The sequence below is a fragment of the Papilio polytes genome, unplaced genomic scaffold (assembly GCF_000836215.1).
Source record: "Papilio polytes unplaced genomic scaffold, Ppol_1.0 DF822178.1, whole genome shotgun sequence".
Classification (NCBI taxonomy): domain Eukaryota; kingdom Metazoa; phylum Arthropoda; class Insecta; order Lepidoptera; family Papilionidae; genus Papilio; species Papilio polytes.
In genome coordinates, this window is record NW_013527026.1 from 4702925 (window position 1) to 4718574 (window position 15650).

Sequence of the window (15650 nt, forward strand, 5' to 3'; positions counted from 1 at the left end):
TAATAACAAATGCAGTTACGCATTTGTTATTGAATGTTGTTGTAAAAAATGTTGAATCTATACTTATCTTGTCTCTAATATTATAAATGCGAAAGTTAAGTTTGTAGCCTAAACTGCTGAACGGATGACGAAATTTAGAATAGCTGTAGAGGATAGTCTGGAAGGACACTTATGCTACTTTTGTTTCTAATTTCACGCAGACGGAGACGCGGGCAAAAGCTAGTATGTTATAAAGAGAAAGCTTTGTTGTGGAAACACGCGGTTTACAATTCTTCTCTTAATCGTAAATCGATTCTCTTGTAAACAGATTCGCAATATTTTTTTCAATCCTACGGAATCGTTAATCGAAACTGTATTTATATACTTCTAGTTAAAATACGTTCCAAATACGTAAACTGTTTACTGAACAAATACAAACGATTCCAAATTAAATTCAGAAACATGTTAACGATACTAGGTTTTTATGCACGTTAAAATTGTATTTATTCTCATTAACCATCACATTAATAATAATCTTCACTGTATTATTACATCATCATGATTACCAGCTCACTAAAATTAGGGTGACCAGGCCATAGTAAAACCATAGCCACGCTAGGCCACTGCGGGTTGGTTAACTTCACACATGTATTTGAATTTCTTGGTCGATATAGGCAGGTTGCTGCGATATGTGTAAATTATGTACTCGTAGATGTTTAAAAATCACATTGGTATAGCGGGATTCGAACCCAAGACCTGTAGATTACAAGTCAAATGCTTAAACCCTTTAACCACCGACGCTATTATATTATTTACATTTCGTAAAAGTTTCAATTGTAAATGTGTGTAGGAAACTAACGATGTCGACTGTACAGTCCCGGCAATTGAACGCAACTTCAGAAGGAATTGTCTTATTCTTTGCAAGGAGACAAAATCCACAACTCCTACGAATAACCAATTAGAAAGCAGTGAGTGCTAACGAAAGGGATCTTAATAACAAGAACCGCGTATTACCAATCCGGTAATAATAACGAAGTAACGGCCCGAGCCGAGGCTGCTGAGGGAGCCCTCGAGCCTAGTTACTCATAAAAGAGGTTTAGACTAAGCGCCATCTGCGCTTGGCCACCTCAAGCCCGGTGAATCTGTAAATGCATCTTAAGGCAAACAGTGACAAATCAGTCACAAAAAAAAAATACCAACCGACTTTTTTTGTACAGATACGTTTATAAGCTGCATTGTATTGGTTTTGTCCCGACTCTCGTTTTAAAATGTTCAAACGATTGTAGCTTTTAGGTGGAACATCACTAGTTTCCCCAATTGTACAACGTGAAGAGTTTTGAAGTCTTAAGTAAGATTTAGATGTTGACATTTATAACAATTCTAGACTTATTTGAGACGTAATGTGACTAAAGAAGCCATTATAGAGGTTCTGTAGGACTTCTAGCCTCATAAATATGTCTGTACAATGGAACTGTAAACAAGCGGCTTCTCAGTTACTACTTCATTTAATACTAGCTGTTCCCGTGCTGTTTCATCCGCACTAAATTATGATAGATTTTATTTTATTGTTTACATTTGTCAAATTATCAATAGCAAATGTCAAACTGACATGACATGACAAACCTTGGCAATCTTGCTTCCTTGATGTTGGCAGAAATTTATGGTCTCTTTCTCACATTACGGTTTTTATCCAAAATATTTAATGGCGTGAAAATATATAGCCTAAAGCGTGACGCAATAGGCTACGTTTTTCATTATTTTTAAAGTTCACGGGGGCGAATTCGCGAGCAACAGCTAGTTACTAATATAATGCAATTTTTAGTTCTTCATAATATTAGGTAAGTAAGATAGTTTGGTTAGATTAGAATATTGAACTATTATCAGAGATTATTTATTTTCAAGCTAAAAAGGGCAAGTAAAGTTTAGATTTTTGTACGAGTATTTGAAATAAACAATTGCAATTGACACGTCTATAAATTCAATATGGTCGTCTAATATCAATTACGTACATGCCACATGTTAACTGCATAGAAATGGCCGAATAACATAATTTATTACGACATTTAACTGCAGTGTTAATGCTTGTGAATTGCGAACTGTATTTAGCAGTTACATTGTACAATATACAAGCTGTCCCCATGAAATTATAATAACTTTATTTCATTGTCTACATTTGTCAAATCCTTAATTGCAAATGTCAAAATTACCGTTACCATAATACCTTGCTTTCTTAATGTTGGTAGCTTGTAGTTTACGAACCCTTTCCCACATAAAGGTTTTTCTCCACCGTATTTAGCCCCTAAGTTTAATAGCGTGAAAATATATAGCCTAAAACGTATTGTAAGTGTAGGGCAATTTTATCAGCATGAAATTATTTTATTGTTTACATGTGTCAAATTGTCAATTGCAAATGTCAAAATGATATGACATGACAAAACTTGGCAATCTTGCTTCCTTGATGTTGGCAGCAACTTATCGTCTCTTTCTCATATTACGGTTTTTATCCAATATATTTAACCCTTAAGTTTAATGGCGTAAAAATGTATAGCCTATAGCGTGACGTAAGTGTAGGACTTTTTATTGAAAAAAGAGTTATTCAAAAATATGGTGTAATTGCTGACATCTTAGGCAACAAAGAAGTGTGTGTTTACGCTTTATTATAATAGTATAGAATGAATAATTCAAACATATGCTGTGATTGCAGTGATAGTATAGATAACCATATTTAGAAATACGTAAAACTCGTATAATATGACAGGTAGAGGAAATTATTTCCTTACAATAATTATATGAGGATAAATATTAAGATAATGGGAACAGAAATAAACAGTAACTATAATAATGTTTATACACAGCGGGAGTACAATAAAAGTGTGTAGGTACTTACTGCTATTTGAAAACTAAAAAGTGCAAATGATAATGCAATTATTTTGTACGGTAAAAGTATACATTGTCTTTAAATATAAAATTAAAAACAAAAATGCAATACTTAATACTAGTCTGTTTATAACAGAAAAATTGCAATTTTAATCTTACGACTGCTTGCGTAGCACTAAAACATCGGAAAAACAGAACACTCTGTGTGTTCTTGTTAATTTTAGAACAGCTTTGAACTGCACTGATCCATTCTTCAAATAGATAATTAGTTGTTGAAAGTCTGACAGAACAAATGTGAACTATGTAGAGTTATAAATATATGTCCAAAGGAATTCTTGTGTTGCCAAATCTGACAGTTAAAATAGGAACTTATTAAATCTTACTAATAATAAAGGTGCTAAAGTTTAGATGGATGGATGTTTGTTAGAGTTTGTAGCATAAATGGTTGAACTGATATCGATGAAATCTGTTACAGATGTAGAAAATAGTCTGGAAGAACAAATAGGCTACTCACGTTTGTTTTGTTTTTTAATTCCACGTACACGGTGTCGCAGGTGAAAACAAGTAATGTTATAAATGCGAAAGCTTAGATGGATGGATGTTTGGTAGAGTCTGTAGCCTCAGTGGCTGAACGGATTTCGATGAAATTTGGTACCGATTTAGAGAATAGTCTGGAAGAACACATAGGCTACTCTTTTGTTTTTTTTTCGATTCCACGAGGACGGAGTCTCGGGAGTTCTAAACTAAAGTTCAATAGCTTATGGACTTTAAAAATTATATCTTACTATGTATTGAAATAACTCAAAAACTACTGAGCTGATTTCAAAAAATCTTTTATCCTTAGAAAGCTGCGCTATCGCCGAGTAACATACGACATATTTATAATTATATAGCATATAATTTCGCTTAAACGGCGAAGTGTCTTATAAATGAAGATAGAAAGGTAGCAGTTACATCTATAGACACAAGATTATAAAGAAAAAAAACTACTTACAAGAATAGTTATTTAATTTACATTATCTAGTTCAAACAAGATAAAATTCCAAAGGAAACTTCTTATGACGATATTGATTGGCCCCAATATGCCGGATGTTAACATCAGAAATAGCCTCACCTAAATACAAACACGAAAACATAAAACGAAAGAAAAAAAATATTTAAGTAGATAAATCAAATTTTATACTAAACTCTAGATTTTATCCGTCGATATTTTGATGCAGAAAAAAATATTGGTCAAGGGAAAAGTGCTAAAATTACTTCTTTTAGTTAGATATGAATGTGGAGGGGTAGACTGGTAGAGGTAGACTTAGAAAGAGGTGGATGGATTGCGTGAAAAGTGACATAATCAAGAAGGGAGTGATGACAGATGACGAATGATAGAGAGCTTTGGAGAACGGGTGCGCCGACCCTACGGGAGTAGGATAAGGTAGGGGAGATGATGAAGAAATAAGTGCTTTATAAGGAATTGTTGGAAAGGGATTGAGTGATGGAGGAGACGCATCGGAAGGGGAAATATTCTTTTTATATACGTCTCCTGCTCCGTCGATTAAGGATTGGCAACTGCAATTACGGATGTCTATGGGAGCCGTCGCTCATTTTAAGGGATTCAGGTGGCCGCTTGCTCGTTTGCCACCTTATAATATAAAAAAAAAACATATAAATAGCGTAAAATTTATACAAACTAAATGGTGAGAGTCATTTATTAAACATAGAGACTGGGATTAAATAAAAACAGTAACAAATTCATTTGGCAATTCAACACCGTTTTGCAAAGTTCTCCGCAATGAATTTCACATTGGTAACGAGCAAAATGTTCGAGGCAGCCGGTCGATTTATGGCGCATTTAGACTCTGTTCCGTTTACAAATGTATGAAAAATGTTTAAACCTAGCAGAATTTGCATTTTACGCAACGAAACGTATAAATAAAAAAACTCTCAAAGAGTAAAAGCGATTTAAAAGTGATTTTACATCATTTTTTTAACCAATTTGACCCATATTGAGGGGATGTAAAAAATATGTCAATTTGTGGCAGCGGCCATCTTGGATTTATTCATAACTAGCTGTTGTTTGCGACTTCCTCCACGTGAATTTTAAAAATACGCGGAATGAAAAAAAAAGCATATAGTGTTACATTCCTATGTGTTCTTCTAGACTATCCTCTACATCTATTCCAAATTTCATTCACATCGGTTCAGCCATTTACACTACAAACTCTAACAAACATCCATCCATCCATCGAAACTTTCGCATTTATAATATTAGTATGATGTTACTCACTGATGACGTAGCTATTTCATGGTGAAAGAATTTTTGCAATCGGCCCAGTAGTTAATGAGTTATTTCAATACATACAAAAATACAAATATTTCCTCTTTATAATATTAGTATAGAGTATAGATATACTGTGGTTTACTAATTTTAGGATACGGTTAACTTAGGAAACGAAATGGCATATGGAACTATTTTTGTACACAAAAGTTTGTAGTGTTTTCTTAACCTTCACGATTTTATCAAATAAAAACGTCTTGTACACTTGTTTTCAATATCTAAGTGGGTGTATGTTCCAAGATTTAACAAAATATAGAGTGGGCATAGTTGACACTTCAGTTGAGACATTTTTCACATAATCTCACTAACGCTATCTATTGATAACCTCAAAACCACATGTCAATATAATTCATTGTATTTAAATTAACTGCAAAGAAGTGTCATTATTTATTGACACTTCTATATTGTATTATTTAATACTAGCTATCGCCCGCGACTCCGTCCGCGTGGAATTAAAAAAACAAAAGTGAGTAGCCCATGTGTTCTTCCAGACTATTGTCTACATCTGTACCAAATTTTATCGATATCTGTTCTGCCGTTTAGGCTACAAACTCTTACAAACATCCATCTAAATTTTCGCATTTATAATATTAGTATGATTAAATGTTTATTTTTTTTTTATTTTTAGACACTAGTTTATTTCATAACAAAAGATGTTAATTATGATTTTGTAAAATTTTTTATTAGATGGAAACGAGGTACTAATCAAGATTAGTTGTCAAGACAACTGATATAGTACCTTTCAGAGAAAGTACCGGTGAAAAAATTTTGTTCACTGCTGCATCTATATTTTTATTATATGTCTGGTTCCAAAATAAATCAAATATGTTTGTCATGTCATCGTAATTGGGTTTCTCGTAAATGTACTGAAACCTTTGATATGTTCAATAACTTCTTTACGTTTATATATAAATATTGTGTATTTGCTGTTTATAATGGTAACGCTTTGATCAAATTTGTTTATGAACCCGTATGATATTGATGAATTATAACTAGCTTTCACTCGCGACTCCGTCTGCGTGGAATTAAGAAAACTAAATTAATTAGCCTACGTATTCTTCCAGACTATCCTTTTTTTCTCGTTGGGAAATGCCTAACGCATAGCACCCTTGCAGGGACAAGGGTGGTTATGTCGGATTTGCGCCGACTAAAACCCCACGGTGGCCTCCAACTGCCATAATAAGAAGCCGCGGGATCTCCAAATGTAACACTACCGCCGCCCCTAATGACGCTTTGCAATTAATAGTTGCTCTCCTACCATAGCTACCAGCCACTTCTACATCTATGCCAAATTTCATCCATTCAAGAGCTTAGCCTATAATCTTTGAAAAATATCCATCCATCTAAACTTTCGCATTTATAATGTTAAAAAGAATTTATAGAGTATACAAGTATAACATGGTTAAAACCTAAAGGAATAATATGCCTACATCGTAGTTGTTCGACTAACGTTAAAGATGCGTATGTATCTAAAATACATAAGCTTATTTTGATCAGAGATTGAAATAGAAATTTCAAGATATCAAAGAATTCCTTTTATGCCGTACTTAGGGTTGTCAACTAACAAACAGAGACCTGAAAAAAATCCTACGCCCAGTAAAAAAATATCGATAAGCGCCATCTAGCAACGCTCCCAAAAATATGTTTAAAACCGTTAAAATGCAGTACGCAAACCCGAGGTGGCAACCCTAATCTCATTTAGGAGAGCACCTGTTACCCTTGTCTGGTACTCTTGGCTTACGCACTCAGTATATCTATTTCTGTACTCAATCTATACGCATGTTTATATTTAATATACTAAAGATATTAAAAGTGCCCATACCAGACTAAACGTACATGTAGACTAGCTTTTGACCGCGTCTGCGTCTGCACGGAATTAAGTACATAGCATTTGTGTTCTTCCAGATTTTCTACATCTGTGACAAATTTCATCCAGATCTGTTACCCCGTTATGGAGATATCTTCTAACAAACATTAACCTAAACATGGGTATTTATAATATTAGTAATATTAGTATTTTAAAAAATCCCTGCATGTTACAAATAAACGTTGCAATAACACAAATTAAAAAAATATAATGTCACTAGCAATCGCCCGCGACTCCGTCCGCATGGAATAAAAAAAAACAAAAGTGAGTAGCCTATATGTTCTTCCTGACTATCCTCTATATGTGTACCAAATTTAATTGAAATCCGTTCAGCTGTTTAGGCAACAAACTCTAACAAACATCCATCCATCGATCCATCTAAACTTTCGCATTTATAATATTAGTAAGGTTAGTAAGATTGACGCATGACGCACATTTCATTACACGAGCGAGACGAAAGATACACAGTATATTGAGAAAGAAAAGGACAAACTTATTTTCCTTATTGCCTACACGTCAATTGAAATGTAGAAAGATCTTCCGAGTAATTTTAATTTTGAACTTCATTCATATGAATACGACCTTGATCCGATTTACAAGAAGTCAGCGGTCTTTATAGCTTACTAAAAACAAGGAAAGAATTGACACTTATTTTATTGTTGTTACACAAAAAATTGTAGGCTTAATACAATCTATAGCTCAATTAAAACGTAATATAGTTATATTAGTCAGTATAAATATATCATTTATAAATGATCAAGCTTTCGCCTGCGACTTCATCCGCGTGGAATTAAAAAAGCAAAAGTGAGTAGCCTGTATGTTCTTCTAGACTGCCCTCTACATGTATACCAAATTTAATTGAAATCCGTTCAGCTGTTTAGGCAACAAACTCTAACAAACATCCATCTAAACTTTCGCAGTTATAATATAAGTATAACTAGGTATTCCCCGCGTTTTCAACCGCGCGGAATTAAAAAAAAACATAATAGTTATCCTATGTGTTCTACCAGATTCTATTCTACATCTTTCATTAATTCTGGAGATACCACATCCATCTATTAATACATCTAAGAAGTAATAGTAAAGATTTATAATAGTTTATTCGTACTAACTAAAGGTATAAACGGATGACAAAATTTAAACATATTTCTATCTCATTCATTCTATTGAGAAGTACAGAGACTGCACGACAATATTAATTTCAACAACTAATATAAATGGACTAGCTGTTCCTGTGCGGCGTCATCCGCATGAAATTATGATTTTTTTTATTGTTTACATTTGTCAAATTATCAATAGCAAATGTCAAAATGACATGACATAACAATCTTGCTTCCTTGATATTGGCAGCAACTTATGATCTCTGTCCCACATTAGGGTTTTTATCCAAAATACTTACCCCCTAAGTTTAATGGCGTTAAAATATATAGCCTAAAGCATGACGTAAGTGTAGGGCTTTTTCTTAAAAAAACAATTATTCAAAAATAAGCTGTAATAGCTGACATCTTAGGCAACAAAGAAGTGTGTGTTTACGCTTTATTATAGTAGTATAGATTATGATTTATAAATACTCGACACTTACATATTCACGTATGTTCCTCTTCTAAGAACATCTCGTCACAATGTTGGCTCATTGTACCACTGACCTAAATAACAAATCACATCAAATTCCCCGAGGTGCACTACTCTCTTGTCATTTACTGACTAATTTTTGTGAAATCTTCCTTCTTGATTAAATACTACAGAATTGGCCACTAAAGACCCTTAGCATATTATTAAAACAAAGTTTACACTAAGGAAGATTTGAATTTAAAACAATTGCAAGACAGCCAAAAAAAAAACTATTTACGTAACTGTATTTAATATGTACATCAACTTTTTAACTTACTTCCCGCGCAATTCTCTACTGTTTTATATTTTTTATTAATCAAAAAGGCAAAGGTTCTTAGTGGCCAGTATGCCACCATTCTATCAAAGAGTTCGGATATATATACAGGCGCAAATTTGTATAAATCGTCCATACTATTTGTGTCTGAAGGAGGCCTGTTTTGGTCTGCAAATTCCCACTATTTACTTATAGGAATAAGATGAAATAGAGATGTAGGTTTAGATGCGTGCGTCCCCTGTTCTGATAGAGGTGCGTTATTTACAAATGCGGGTGTCAATGCGTGGTCACTTCGCGATTATGCTGAAGTAGCTTTCGACCGTGAACCCGACTTTTTTTTTTATAACATAATGTGGCAAACGAGCAAGCGGCCGCCTGAAGCCGCCAAAATGGCGAAGCGACCGCTGCCCATAGACATCCGCGATTACAGATGCGTTGCCTACCCTTATCCGACGGAGGAGGAGACGCACATAAAGAGGATATTGTCCCTTCCTATGCATCTCTTCCCCGGTCAAATCCACTTCCCCTTCCCATCCTCTTCTTATAAGAAAATTGTGGTAAAGAGAAAGGGACATTAAATTAGGCCTCCGGCACCACACTCATCAGGCGAAACACGGAATTGCTTCCATTTCACGTCTGTCTTCTGTGTGGTCGTGGTATTACACCGGGCGTGCCGGCCCTGCAGTGCTAAGATGTTAAAGCGGGCACTACCACTGTTAAAAACTGCGTGGCTTTAAAATAAAAATAAAAGTGAAAAATACATGTATGCTAAATTTCATCGAGAACCGTTTAGCCTTTTAGGCTACAAACTCTAACAAACATCAAGCTTTACCATTTGTAATATTAGTATGATTTAAATCGCCGTTTAGTCTTAATAAAATACTAAACTAGCACTAAGGGAGACTATAATTAGTCCCCCATATAGTGGTATAAATAAATGAATCATTAGTTGTTATTGTGATACAATATCGGCCTATGTTCATTATCGCTGGATTCAGGAAGTGGTCCTTGTTCCCACGATATGCTACTTTAGTCCCTGAACTAAATATAATTTCTGTATTTTGAACTCAATCAATGCATGTTATAATGAAAAAATGCTTTTTTTCATTATAACATGCATGAAAGAGAGGTTTCTCTGAGAACTTTTACGCAGATGTAGATCTAGATCATAGTGGATTTATTTATTTTTAAATGATAATCTTCCTTAAAAATTTAGCGTTGAAGTTTAAAGTTGTGGCTTCACCTCATTTTACGATATCTGTTTAAAAATGTTAACGTTACAATATATAATCACTAGCTTTCGCCTGCGATTTCGTCCGCGTGTAATTAAATAAAAACAAAAGTAAGTAGCCTATGTGTTCTTCCAGACTATACTCTACAACTATGCCAAATTTCATCGACATCCGGTCAGCCGTTTAGGCTACAAATCTAAAAACATCTATCTATCTAGACTTTCGCATTTATATTAGTTAGATTATGTTTTCAGAGAAACGACGATAAAAAGCATTATCCATTTAATATGAAAATTATTTCCGTTCCGTTAATATATTTATTTATATTTAACTCTGACCGCAAAATTCGTTACACTTTTCTACGTAAATAGAAAGATAAGGTCTTTGTTTCTAAGAAATCTTGTTTCTAAGAAGTTTTGTTGTTGTCTAAGAAATTGTTTATTCTTGTTATCACTCTCTCTCTTTCTCTCCCTCTTGAAACTACATAACTAAAGCCATAACACTAAACATGACTTATGGACATCTTACTCGTAGTTCCACTTACTCCCCTAGCCAGATAATTTTGACGTACTATTTATTTCTCTTTTAACGTCTTTTTAAGTAAGCCTAAGTCTATTGTCAGATCTAACCGCGATAAAAGCATCACTCACCAGATAAGTTTCTAGACTGTAAGTTGTTACGAAGTCATCGACCGACTAACAAAATACACAAAGAGTTTATTTGATTACAGTCTTACTAATATTATGCGAAGATTCGGATGGATGTTTGTTAGTGTTTAGCCTAAACTATTGAACGGATCTTGATGAAATTTGGCATAGATGTAGAGGATAGTCTGGTAGAAGGCATAGGCTAAATACTTATGTTTTTTGTAAGTTTTATTATGTATAACTAGCTGTTCCCGTGCGGCTACATCCGCATGAAATTATGAATATTTTACTTTATTGTTTACATTTGTCAAATTATCAATAGCAAATGTCGAAATGACATGACATGACAAACCTTGGCAATCTTGCGTCCTTGATCTTGGCAGCAACTTATGATCTCTTTCCCTCATAAGGTTTTTAACCAATTCATTTACCCCCTTAGTTTAATAGCGTGATATAGCCTAAAGCATGACGTAAGTGTAGGGCTTTTTGTTAAAAAAAAGGATCATTCAAAAATATGCTGTAATTGCTGACATCTTAGGCAACAAAGAAGTATGTGTTTACGCTTTATTATAATAGTATAGAAGTACAGATAATTGAGTAGGTTTGTTTATTAAAGATAGACTAGTTTATCATTTATAGGAAAAGAAATTAAGCTTTAAGGGAAATATTAATTTTATTTGGTCAAAGTAAATAGAGGCATAAAAATGATTTACACTTGCTCGTTATACTTATAATTTTATGATATGTTTTTCTTGCCGGCCATGTATTTTTATTTGGGGACATTGGTCTTAACGTGGATATACTCAACTGAAAAATTATATTAGACTTTATTTGTTTGTGTTAGAGTTTCTTTTTGTATTAATATGTTATTTGATATAACCCTTAGACATTTGATTTTGTATTAATGTTTAATGTAGCGTTGTATGTGATGATTTGAGTTTTGACAATAACCTTGTATATTATCTAAAAGTTTGTTACTAATTGTGTTGAGTACAATGACGTAATAAGGCGTTTGATAAATCATTCTTAAGAATTATAATTTCATTAAATAATATTATTTCAATTAGATTTAAAACGTAAAGCACACCAAATAAGCGCAGTTTTGACAGTTTTAATTGAACAATCGGACTATTCCGTAAAACTGTGCGTGTAAAGGGAAATTTTTTATTGAACAGTTCAATTGAAAGTTAAAACTTTGTCTGCATCCGCTTCGTTTTAACCGAATATTTGAACTTTTATTCATTTAAACTTTAATTGGAATGTTTAGTTAATGTTTTGCATACACACGCACGAGCGTATGTAGCTGGCTTTAAACACTAATGTGAATTGTGTGCTAACTAAAAATTTAAAAAATATGTTGCCTCTTTATTCTTTTTTATTAATATACATCAGTTAGATTTAATACTGGCACAAAAGTGAATAAAAAACATTTTAATATTCCATTCCACACTATGACAATGTCCTCAGTTACCGTTGTTTTTACACACGTACAATTTTAAACCATAAATTAATCTCACCTTACTAGATAAAAATATAAATGAGCTGGTTATTTTAACGGTTGGAACATTGTGATAAAATATTCATTAACTTAACCAGTGAGAGAAATAAAAACCGTAGGCTCGGCTTATGGTCTTTGCATATTTGGAATAATGTACATTTTGAAAAAATATGTTAGATAAAACAATGCTTTTAATGAAAAATATACAATACTTTTTTCTCTCTAACTTTCTCAAGCTTACACAAAAATATTTCGATTACTAATGATTTGTCAAAAATCAGCTAGAGGTTTAAAAAGAAAGCTGTCCCTTGCTAAAGAACTACTGGAGTAACTATTTAGTTCTAAGTACTGAAGAGTAAATACTCAAATAAGGTAATATTATTTTTATCAGTTTACTTAAAAGATTGAAGACGTTTATGTCATTGAACCCTTTTTTAAATTAAGTACTCCGTGTTTGAGATACCGACATAGACAAAATGCGTACAACATTCATAATTCGAACGCGGCTTTCCCGCCCTCTGACGCGTGATCAAAATAATGAAAACTCCTTGGTGAAAAAACTTCTCGCCTGCCAGTTGCCGCGCAGCACGCGCCGAGTACGGATGTTCTTGTGATCTATGTCGCTTGCTAGCAAAGTTTCCCGCGTTAAAGTTTACGATTTCAAAATCATAATATAGAGTGTAGTAAAATTAACAATAGTATTATAATTGGTGTTTTTATTTGGTGAGGTGCTATTTGTTTTAAATCTCAAAGCTGATTATTTTACAACGTAAGTCGCATCAATATTTCTTTAAAATTAGCTCGCTATATTTTTAAATAGTTTTAATTAAGTTAAGAGTGATAAGTAGAAAAGGGGCTTAAAATGTCTGATGTATTTCTATACGTGGAAAATTCTAGTCTTTGTCAGTAAACCGCAAACCGCAAGTTTCGTTTTTAAGCAAAGTAAAATGTATCTTTTTGAGCAATTACCAAATTAGATACCAATTTTACTGCTTTATTTGTTTCCTGTACTTTGTATTGTGTAAAAATAAAATCAATTAGGCCAGTGCTTTTAATGAACTAACATTTTGTTATTCCGTTTAATCATAGAAAAAAAGAAGAAATTACATTTTACTTTAGACATTTTTCAATTATATTAGGGTCAGTTTTGACTGTCGAAAATCGTAATACTTTTATCTTTTTTTTTAAGAAAATGTTAAGGATGCTTGTATTTTTTGTATGCTTTCGGAAGTGACATTGTTTATTATATTGCATATAATTTATATTCAGTTATATAGTGGAAATTCACAAAACGATTAAATAATCTCATGCATATTATTAAGAAATTAGATCAAAAGATTCTTTGCTAATAATTTACATCGGTCTACAAATTTCTTCATCATTTCTCATTGAAAAATTTGAATTAATGCCAGAAAATAAATTATATCTCAGAGCATGTTTCTTATCATTGTAAACGATATGTCTTTTGAAGTACAATAGATAATGTATGAAGAATGAATTTAACAGTGATTTAAAAAAAAACGCTAGCAAAAACTGTGACGTAAACTTTTGTTACTAATATTATAAATGCGAAAATTTGGATGGATGTTTGTTAGAGTTTGTAGCCTAAACGGCTGAACGTATATCGATGAAATTTGGCATAGATGTAGAGGATAGTCTGGAATAACACATAGACTACTTATTTTTTCATTTCACGCAGACTTAGTTGGGGGCATAGATAGTAAGATACACTTAATAATTACGTTTAATAAAATGTACTATACTTGTATAATTGTTTGACTTCGCATTATAGTTTTAGTTTACCACTAAAAATATTTATATTAATCTTTCAGTCTTCATTCGTAATTCTCTGCGGAACATGATAAAAGACAGTGTCTAAAATTTTAAAAAATTGGTGCAAATTATTTTAATAAAAGCAAAATATAAAGCATGAAGACACATAATATAATTGGATATTTTTTTAAAACACGATTCCTAATTTGTTACCTAAAATAATAAATACTTCCAAAACATTATCAATAAATCTCTTGACCGAAATATTTCCAAATAAACGTCCGCTAAAAATCAATTAGCAGTCAATAAACAATCTGGAACATCTTACCTGTCTACTCTATGGCTATCATTCCCCAGTTTTCTGCCTAATAGCAACAATAAAGTCACTCCGCGGACAATAAAAACACGGACCCCTCGTGCATCTACAATTATATTAAGACAGATGACCCCCTAATACTTTGTGTAGGGTGACCATGATTTTGACAAATAAAGGATTGTATTTATATTATAATTTTTAAAAATGTACCGCATTTAAAGATATTAATTGACAACTGAATGCAGAAAATGTCTACATTAGAATAGACAAATTAATTCTATTTATTATTAATTGTTTAGTTTTTATGTATTCGAAGCTAGAGGCCTAATTTTAGTCCATATCCCTGTTAGGAAATGGTTTGAATAAGTGGATTTGGCGAAGGAGAGGACGCGTAGGGAGGGAAAATATCTTTCTCTCCGATTACCTTCTTCGATTAATGGCAGATAAACATGTGTGTCGCCAACAGATGGTAAAATCGAGTACAAGCACTATTTTTTCAAAGAGAATATTTTAACCAAAAATTGATTTTTCGACGCACACTGCCGGCCAAAAGTTTGAGACCACTATGTACACAGGTTATAATTTGCAAAACTTTTTAAATCTGCGTATTATAACATAACATAATGAACACCAGTGTAATCTACTAATCATTTTCAATGTCTAAACACTATTTCTCTTATCTTTTACACAATGACTATGCCATAAATGGGCATTGTTTATTTACCACAAAATAGTGCCGCGTAAGGGCCAGGTGTTGCAATTGTAGTGGGGCGTCGCGGTGGCAAGCGAAAGCGATCCCGTGGCGCCCCACACAATGGCCAGGAGGGAACGAAGGGGTTTAGTGCGGTATGCCCCCCACTATGGGGGGAGAGTCCCACATAACTCACGTGTCTGCCCCGAGGCATGGAGTATGCAGAAAGCATTCCCCTTCGAAAAAAAAAAGGTGTTGCAATTGTCATTATATTATATGGCTGCTATCTTATTATGTCCTTATATATACACCGGTCTCAATTAATTGTAGAAAACCTTAGTCTGCCTCCCCCTCGGTCCCTTTGGCGATGTCTATGGTAGGCAGCTATACTGCATTTGAAACAGCCTATATGTGGCAGTCACGTGCTCGCTTGCCACCGTGTAATACAAAAAAGTTTTTTATATAGAATAATAAAAAAACAAAACCGACTTCCAAACAAAATACACGAAAAACAAAACAAAATGCACTAAAAACAAAACAAAATACACCAAAAACA

General features: G+C 33.3%; 1 protein-coding gene across 1 annotated transcript in view; it reads left to right on the forward strand.

Moving 5' to 3' along the window:
- Window positions 1-12905: 12905 nt before the first annotated feature.
- Window positions 12906-15650, forward strand: part of LOC106106511 (thyrotropin-releasing hormone receptor-like) — a 62405-nt gene continuing 59660 nt past the window's right edge. The window contains exon 1 of the mRNA XM_013287106.1: window positions 12906-13083. The gene's annotated coding sequence lies outside the window, so the exon portion shown is untranslated. The remainder of the gene's footprint in view (window positions 13084-15650) is intronic.